The sequence below is a fragment of the Lichenostomus cassidix genome, chromosome 4 (genome assembly GCF_008360975.1).
Source record: "Lichenostomus cassidix isolate B80296 chromosome 4, HeHo_3.0, whole genome shotgun sequence".
NCBI classification, from domain to species: domain Eukaryota; kingdom Metazoa; phylum Chordata; class Aves; order Passeriformes; family Meliphagidae; genus Lichenostomus; species Lichenostomus cassidix.
Genome location: NC_139484.1, coordinates 42,449,360 through 42,459,382, shown reverse-complemented (window position 1 = coordinate 42,459,382; position 10,023 = coordinate 42,449,360). Strand labels below are relative to the sequence as shown.

Here is a 10,023-nt window from a genome sequence, read left to right as displayed (position 1 = left end):
ATTTGAAGGGAGGGTATCGAGAGGATGGAGCCAAGCTCTTCCTGGTGGTGCCCACCAATAGCGTACGAGGCAAGGGGCAGAAACTAATGCACTGGAAGTTCCACCTCAACAGGAGGAAGAACTTCATTACTCTGCAGGTGATTGAGCAGATTGCCCACAGAGGCTGTGAAGTCTCCCTCACCGGCCATATTCATCTGGAGCAATCCTATTCTCTGTTCCCTGTGCTCTGGGATGACCCTGCTTGAGCAGGGGGTTTGGACCACTGTGGTCCCTTCCAACCTCACCCATTCTGTGATTCTTAGATATAGAAAAGATAGACAAGGTATAAGAAAGCCAACTCTGTCTGTCTAGTTTTTCTAAAAGAAAATTTTTGTGAAAATAATTTGCTGTTCTAAAGATAAAAATCATATTGAAATTAAATATAGTTCTGTTAGAGAAACAACTCTCTCTAGTGCAAACACCGAGAAAGTAGAACAGCATTCCGGCTCCCTCTACTGGACTAGATATGATATATTAATAACACTGTACTTGTAAAGCATTTTCCTTCATCAGACTCTTGGACATTTCAGGCAATTTCTTTTAACAAATTATTTTTCTTTTCTCTAACATGACAGCTAAAAAAACAGTTTAAATGGTACTGAACACCTTCTTTTTCTGAAAGAAAACCTAAAACTGAAGGAAAGCCAAACAACAAAAACAGATTGTATGCAACTATTCAAAGCTTACAGAGAAATTTTCTTATGAATTATTCTATAAATAGGAATCAAAAGTCACTAAATGCTTTCTGTATTATTCTCCTCATAAAATTTATATAATTTTTACCTCTTGCATCTGTTAGATAAGCTATTTCGGAGACAAAAACCAAAAAATTCAGTGGAAGGTGCAAGTCACCAGCCCTTAAGAAGTAAAACCCAAGAACTGTTACATAACTGAAAATTTAAAATATATATTTCTGTACCCTGAAAGACTCAAAAACCCTAAATCAGAACAAGAAAACTTCCATTGTCTTGCATTGCAAACTCATCCTCATCAGCAACCTCGATGATACCCTTTTCTTCTCTTTCCCCTGTCAGGAACAAAATAATAATTTTGTCATTTTTATGTGTGTGTTTTTCAACATAAATCCAATCTGACTGCATCTTTCTTAATGACAATTTCTCTAGGTGAAATCTTTAACCCTAAACCACTGAAAAAACACCATTTCTTTCTGTGGTTTTCAGTTACTCTTTTTCTAATTTAATGATTGCTGAGAGTGAATCTGCATAGGGACAAGCAAACAATGGATATCCCAATTACTCTCTCAGGAGACGAAAAATTTAAAGAAGGAACCCTATGATACTTGGCTTCAGCTCTACACTTAAATCCAGATCCACTTGTTCGGGGGGAGTTCGAGACAAAAGGATGATTAGTACAGATGGAAGCATGCCAAGTCTAAGAAAGAGTCTGGTCCTTAGAAATTGCTTGAATCTATAGAGGTTTTGACTTTAGTGCAATTGTGGAGGATGTTTTAAATTTCAATAATAGACAACTTATTTCCATTAAGCTTCCTAATAGTTAAGCAAAAATTGCAGCTGAACACCACAGGCTTAAGAATACACATTCTTCTCAAGTATACTGTGGTGTCTTGCAAGTTCTTTTCCCTTCTTATTTACTTTGCTAATTTTCATTTCATAAATAAAGAAGAAAAGAAGAAGCAGGTTCAAAATAAATACATAATTTAACAAATATTTCAGTCAGAGAAAAGACTGGTATTTCAGTCAGCATGGAAACAGAGAACACATTTCTGTGAAGCAGAAAAGTTTTCTAAACAAATAAAATAGTTGAAAGTCATTATGACAAATCACAAATTACAGCACGTGAAAGACCATTAAAAAACCCACTTAGCCAATACAGACTTGAATAGTGATATTTAGACACTTAAAAAAAGTGTATTGTTATCAAATACATATAAAAACTAACTTAAGGAATTTGAAAGTTATTTTGGTCCATCCATCAACACACACTGGTGTTATTGTTATTATAATTATTATTATTGTTATTATTATTATTATTATTGTATCTTCAAGCAAGGAAGAAAAAATTAAAGAGCAAGAAATGAATTTTGAGACCTTACTCTCCACTTCTTTACAGCTTCTCATCATGTTGCACGCAAACACACTATTATTTGTTTCAAAAGCAGTCTACCAATAAGAACTGGCATTTTAAAGTAAATCAGTAAGAAGTGTCCTAAAAAAATCATGTACCACAGTCTAGAAAATTGTGAAAGTGGTAATTTCACCTCTTTGTTCTATTTATTTGGCTTGCCAATATGGCTTTAACATGTTCAGAGTGTCTGATAAACACATACAGCAAAAAGGTAAAAAAGAGCTGCATCCTGAGCAGTAAAACTTTAGGGAATTGAAGATGTACAATGCCACAGGATTACATTATTACTAGAAATTCCACAATTATTCAGATGTTCATTCTTGGAGGACGACAGGAGCAGCTGTAGAGGAAAGATGGGAAGAGAAAGAAGTGAGAGAACTGCCAGGGGAGGATATAAAAATGGGACAATATTGAGATTTCTCACCTTCACTCTTTAGAATCGTCACTGCTTCTCATCCTGATTTCCTGCAGATAAGATAAAATCATTCTAAAAGCTTCCTGGGGAATAACATGACAGAGTATGTATTTGTGTTTATATGCACATATGTTCATGGAAAGAAAGAGAATACAACTAAATTTTTCTCTAGACCTAATTACTGCTAATAATTATTAATTTAAAACAGCTAGGCTCCAGTTACTTCTTAAGAGCTTAGTGAAAAAGAATGCACTTTCACTTCACAATCCTTAATATCCTCTATGTGCTCAAGTGAATGAGCATGGCAGAAGCATGTTGCACCTTTGGGTGCTAAATCATCAATGTTTTTCCAAATAGAAACTGGTTAAATAAGACCAAATAAGATCTTTTATCATGTGGCTGAATTCCTCTCTGTGGACATTTACATCTATTTTTTTTACGCAGAACATAAAGCTGCTTTTTGAACTGATAGTGTGCAAATGTTCTGCATGGAATTAAAAGCTTATGAATTGAAATTAGCAGCATGCCTGATTTTCAGAAACACTATAACAATGGACACTTACCACTCTCTTGACAGCAAATCTTCCACACTTTTGAAAAAGCTGAGTAAACACTGAGAATAAAATCTCTTTCCTTCTCCAAGGTCGTATCTCCTACAAATGAATTTGATAGGAACTGCATTGATTTTTAATCAGCACATGCCTTTCAATTATACAAAAAAAATTGAGCCTCCTATTCTGTTTCACACTTTCCTATCAAAATATTTATATACACATTGGAGGCTTGCAGGAGTATTCCCTGAATTAACTATAATTGCTAACTTATGAATGCATATGGGTCAATAGGGAGAAGTTTTAGACAAGGTTAGCCTGCTTGCTATTGTGGCAGTTCATGTTTTATTAAATTTGTGCAAGTTATTTCATTTTGAAGACAGAAATTGTAGGTAATTTGTTTAACACAAGGCCACGCTCATGATGAAGGACATAGCTTTACTAAGAAAAGGGAAAATCAGAACAATGTTGTAAAGGTTTCTTTTTTCTAAGTGAAGGCATTTTAATAAAAAATTATATCCACTGCAACTCATTGTTGATGAGTTTCTTGAATTTTCTTATATACAAATATGGATAATTCCAAACTGCAGCTAGAATATCTTTCTAAATTTGAAATCAATCAGAAATGGCCAACTTTTGAAAAGTCACCTATTCTTTCAGCTTGCAGTCTTGCCTCAAGGTGAAGTCAGACATCTGTCACAAAAAACAACATGATAAAAGGAGTTGCATCATAATGACATCTACATAACAGCCTTCAGGACCTAATAGCACATTGTCCCTTTTGTCACCAGCATAGTCATATGTGAACAGATATGACATTCCTGTAGCTCAGAAGTCATTAAGCATATTAAATTATTCAGAAAATGTCTTAGAGGTTTGAACACATATATGCTCCTGGGTAATTATGAATTACAGTCTGGCAGATGCAGATGATGTCTAACAGGAAATTCTCCAAGTGTTTTGAGAATTTTCTGTCATCTGCCTTTTTAAAATTCAAGTCAAAGATGTAGAGAGGAAATGGCACACAGATTTAAATAAATAACAGAAATTTCTAAAAACAAGTAATGAAAAGTGACATTAGTTATTTTGAAGTTCAGCTGATTACCTGGCCACTTTTAAAAAAATAATAATCATATCTATACTAATAAATATGCCCCATTTACAAGATGTCCACATAGGTTTAATTCATACACAAGAATACACTAAATTCTACAGACCTGCAGCTTCCCTAAAACATCACAACATTGATTCCCTATCTGGACATCATGCTCACATGGCATTAAGGCAGAAGGCTTTTACCTTCCTGGCTGTCGACCAAGATAACTACTGATATTTAGTCCAGAAAATTTTCATCTGGGCAACACTCTCAGACAGAAAGATATTTTTCATAAGATGTTTTTGTATGGATTTTTGTTTGTTTCTTTGTTTACTCTTTTTGATATATCTGGGATTAAAAGGGAAGAATGGAGCATGTAGAATTAACCATAACAAAACTAATTGCATACAAACAGCATTACCCATCTCCGGTCTATTTTTATTTTCCAAGTTTTCCTACCAGAATCCTAGAATTGTACAACTACTCAAAACTCTTCCTGCCACAGCAATGTATCTGAGTTCCCCCTCCCAGCCTTACGTTTGATCAAATTCATTGTACTCATTTAGTAAGTCGAAGAAGACCCTGCTTCAAAGCTAACTGTTATATCACATTAGTGGGGGAGGCAGAGGGGAGGGGAGGTAAGGAAAGGGAGGAAAGAAGAAGAGAAAATAAAATGTAGGAGATAACTTTGAATTTGCATAGAATTTCAGAACATTTTAATGACAATAAAAAGGAAATTATTCCATCATTTATCTCTACTCACAAGAGAGATGAAATTATCACAGTCCGTCTTCAGCAAATATTTCCTTTCTTCTCACACTCATTACTCATAATCTTGATGATGACATTACCATCAGGTGGGGACAAAAATAGAAACAAAAAATATCCTTCATAAGCAACATCAATCTACTATCATGGAGTGATGCTTGCCCATGAAAGGGTTGCTCCCCATTAGCTATAATTAGGAAAACATTATTAAGGAGAATACTTCTGGCAGCATCTAAAGCCTGACATCTACAGACAGATTTGTCCAGCTCTATGAAAGTTATCCAGACCTAAGAATGTTGCTGTCCAGGCCTCACAACATCTTAATTTCCAGATACATTTAATTGCTGCATTGCAAAGTAAAAAATGACAGAAAGACATAACAGGATGCAGACCCAAGATGGGGAGCGATTGAACTCACTTTGATAATCAATACAACTACAAAAACCAGAGAGTACGCAAAGGACTACACTTCATGGTGGGTCTGAGCAGAATCATGTCAGTAAAGAAACTTCATTAGCTATAACAATTGGAGATCAAAGATTGGGAAGGGCAGGGGGTGGAGCAAACAAGCAAATAAAACAGGCAAAGACAATTTGAGTGCAGCCAAAGAAAGCACAGAGTTTTATTGTGCAACAGTTTCACTGTGCTGAAGAGCCTGGAGGGTTTCTGACCAAAGCAACTGGGAGATTCTGAGGAGCAGAGCCCCCACACTTTTTCAATAATAAAAGCAAAATTCAAATTAAACTTGCAAGTTTAATTCCACAGACCATTCATTTTATACTAATGTTAAGTCTTTCTGTAGAAGACAAGTAGAAATAAATGTTTTGGTGGACTATTGAAGTTTTCATAAGTCTCCAACTAAAACTACAGCTGACTTCAGTATTCTATATAAATATTATACCTGCACTGAAAGGAATGCTGTATTTTTTAAACATTTTTTCATATGCTGGTGATCAGACACCAGATGTCTCAGCCTCATTGAAGTTTGTATAATTTGGATTTCCCAATCAGGAAGAAAATCTAAGAATATGGAACATTTTGATAGAGTTGGATTCATACAACACCAGTTTGCAGGCATAATATTAGTCTGTTGCCATAATATATAAATTTCTAAATGAAAACTCCCCATTAGACAGCTGGAGACACCTCATCATCTCCTATATGATTTTTTGTTTGTTCAACCAGTTTGAAAAACGGTCATGTCCTGAAAGTACAAGAATTTTACACATGCCTCTAGATTACCCTGACACACAGAAGCCAGAAAGTCAAAACCTGTGGCATCTAAACCAAAGCCATTCAAGTTCTATTTTATATCTCATATTCACAATGACTTGCCAAGGTCACATAGAAACCATGCAGAGCAGGGAAAAGGACTTAGCCTGCCTTTGGTTTAAACCAAAAGAAAGCAGTACTCTTACTCACACAATATCTAATTTACAAAACACGTATGCACAGACGTAGTATGTGAAAAACATAGGAAAGATCTGAAAGATCCATAGATTCATAGTTCAAGTAAAGGAGGTGATTATGCACCGCAGTTGGCATTTCACTATTAACTCAGGAAATTACTAATTCACTAATTGCCAGAAAGAGCAAAGATATGCTAGCAGTAAATCTTATCAAAATGCCATTTTTTCTTCACGGTTTCCCTAAGCATCTGCTCCTTGTCACTGTCCCACACAAACATAACTGAAAAGATTATTTGTACTGCTTGGTTATGAGCTTCACAGTAAAAAGAAGGATAATGACCACACAGCGACAAGGGAAATCAAAATCAGACAAAGCTTATAAGCATGACCATAATACTATTTAAATATATTACAATCTGTATGAAAGCTCTGCAAGTGTCAGCATTCTATAAAGTTATAAGAATTTTTCTTCAGTGTAAGCAGTTCTGTCTTGCAATGGCCTGCCCTGTTATTCCTCATCTTAGCAGTAATAACACAGGAGCCAGAATAAGAAGAAATAAACATCCTCATGCCAGTGTGAAAGGCTGCCAGAGCCAACATTTGCACTACTGTTCCTATGGACCCCTTGAAATCTGGGGTCCCTGCAGCAGAAGTGTGAGGAGCACAGCTCCGTGACTCATTGGGGAGTTTGATGCCAGTATGTCCTTCAGCCATTGAATAGTGCCACCAATCATTTGTCACTGTCACAACCTGTATTTTATGAAAGAGGAAGAAAGCAAAGAGATAGACTATGAAGGCTGGATCTGAACTTTCCAGCTGATATAGGCAGTAGAAACTAGTTGTATGAAGAAGAGGAGAAGAAAAAGCCTTGGCTGCACATCAGAGATTAGAAGACAGTAATAAGGTAAAAAACTTTAACAAGGGGATTTCACTGGTCCCAAGTTCATTATTTACTTGAAATTACAGATTAAATCATTGCTAAAAGGGCTAGCAAGTTTAAAAAAAATAAGCTTTCCCTTTCACACTGTTATCAATTATAGTGGATTTGAATAAAACACATTTTCCCTGCATATTCTCTTTTTTTTTAAATATAGTCAGGACTATTTGATATGTGAAACTTCTTTGTCTTGTATTTTTCATCCCTAAAGACAAAGACTATAAAGATGTTTCCTTTAAAAGTACAATGACTTTGAGAAAAATAATGAATTGTCTATCATAGCTTGTTCCTCCTGTCAATGACATTGTGGCATTAAGATTTTCCGTTAAAAGAGGACAAAGTTATTAGGATCAAAACATTCTCTAGTAACATTCTTTTTGCCTGCTTCTGTCTTCAAAACATCTTACAGTTTTAATAAAGCAAACTTTGATTTGAAAATGTTTTTTTCCCTTTATTAAACTAATCCTGCATGTTCAACATAAAATGTTGTTTTAATGAGCAGATATGTTATTGGGGCCTCTAAAAAAAGGAGTAAAGAAGACTTATTTGTCCTGAGAAAATATTGACCTTTCTCTTAAGATAACTGATTATTATTATATCCATTATGGGTAAAATTTTCAAAAACAAGCATTTTCAGGTTTTACTTTTATTTTTAAACTGTGATGTTATTTAGAAAGAGTTCTGCAACAGAGAGCTTATTTGCTTTACAAAGTAAAAGTCCTCCTGGAGAGAGAGAAGTTGGATTTTTTAAATATTAACATCAGTATTAATATGTATTTCTACATGGTTCAGAAAAGAAATTTGAACAGCGTCACCCTCATTACTACGACATTCTACTGAGGAAAGTTATACAGGAAAAGATGCCCAACTGGAGACAAATGCAATCCTCTTTTGTTGTAAAAATTGCAAATATCTGAGCACAAACATCAACTTATGGAAAGCATTTTTTGTGCTTGAAAGTCCCATTAAAAGACATGAATAAAACATTCACCTTCAAAAAGGTAAAATTACCTTTTCAGTTAAGCACTGCTATGAAATGCCAGTTGTACAACTAAGACTTCTTCACACTTGTCTAGAGGAAGTGAGGAATGCCTGGCATGCTGGGAAACAATGGAGCAGAGGCACATGCAGGGCTTAGTTCTTTGACATAAACATTTACCAGCACAGAACAGAGATGTTGGTCCCAACATAAGAGAAACTTCCAAACAGAGTGTGAGTCAATGGATTTGATTTCATTCTGCCTACCTTCACTTCCCAGGTTAGCTGTAGTTCCCTTAGGTCTCTTCACTGACCATCTCCCAGCACAGCTCTGTGGTGCTAAGCCACTGATGTCCAGTGATGGAGTGAGTGTATGATCTACACAGTGCCTTAATCAGTAAAATACCAAGTTTTGAGCAAAGGCACTCAAAAATTCTACCTTTGTTGCTTATTTAATCTTCATATTTGTTCACAGAAAGTAGTACTAATAAGAAAAACACATGATGTTGCTAATATAACCACACACAGACATTTGCTTTCCTCAATTAATAGAAACATTGTTATTGTACATATGTGTACTTCAATTACACTGTTCATTTTCCAAGACTATTAATGGGCTTCAGATTATCCTTGCAAGAACATGATCCAATTACAAAATTACGTGAACTATTTGTTAGTAAATATTGCTTAAATAACACCAACATTAAAAAGCCTTTGTTTAGGTGGGGAGGGGAAAAAAAAAGAAACACTTGAAAACCAGCTAGGTTTAGTCATACATAGCACTGGAACTGTATAACAAATACTTGATAATGGCCTTGTATGACTTCACTATTCTTCCTATATTAGACCAAAGATTACTTTATCAAGATACACTTTTTTTGGCACACCTTCATTCTATTTTAACTTCACAGATGAGGGAAATGAAATTTTATGTTTGAGTAAATAAAAAGTGATTAATCAGCAACAAGATGAATGCAGATCATATTCTGGTCTTCTTGGTGAAATTAAAAATTATCTGCTTCCACTACTCCATAAGTTGGCCTGATGTGATCAGCAGAACTAAATCTGGGTTCTGCTTCTATAACTTGCTGCATAATTTCTTCAAGATTAAGCCCTATTGTATTCTTCTTGGTATATTTTATACTTTGAGTATATAAAAAATATTCATTAATAGTTATAAAAAATAGCAGTACTTGCCCATTTATTTTTGTCTAGGTAACATTTGTAATCCAACATGCTTTTGCAATGATTTTATCTTACTCTGAAATCTTTACTGATGTGTGTTTTGCATCAAAAAATAAAAATAACTAGATAATATTTCTACATCTTTAGCACAAAGAATAAACAAACTTTGATAAATCCTAAAACACTACATCTCATGTTTAAAAATAAGAAAAGATATTAACAGTAATTGTGTATTTATACAGTAAAGAAAGCTAGTATTTGCAACACCCACTAGCACTATAATTTCAAAAAAATTAGGAGATGGAAATAGAAATCATCTTCCAGAAAACATCCACAAAACAATTTTGCTTATTCTAACAGCAATTCCAGTGTTTTAGGAACATAGACCTAGTATTTATCTTAAAAAAATAAAGAAGGAAAAAAAGGCAAAGTAGGAAGATAATTACAGCTAGACAGATAGCAATATGTATAAATATTTATTTCCTACATGATTTAGCAGTATTTGTTTCTTTTTGTTCCAACACTAACAAGGCAGAAGA

The 10,023-nt window shown here is 34.6% G+C and overlaps 1 long non-coding RNA gene across 1 annotated transcript; it reads right to left on the bottom strand.

The window, feature by feature from the left end:
- Positions 1-2,273: 2,273 nt before the first annotated feature.
- On the bottom strand, positions 2,274-5,062 carry LOC146438336 (uncharacterized). The gene is made up of 5 exons (XR_014852060.1): positions 4,971-5,062; positions 3,760-3,804; positions 3,124-3,213; positions 2,570-2,610; positions 2,274-2,485 (listed from the first exon to the last, which is right to left on the bottom strand). It is a non-coding gene; the product is annotated as an uncharacterized LOC146438336 (long non-coding RNA).
- Positions 5,063-10,023: the final 4,961 nt, after the last annotated feature.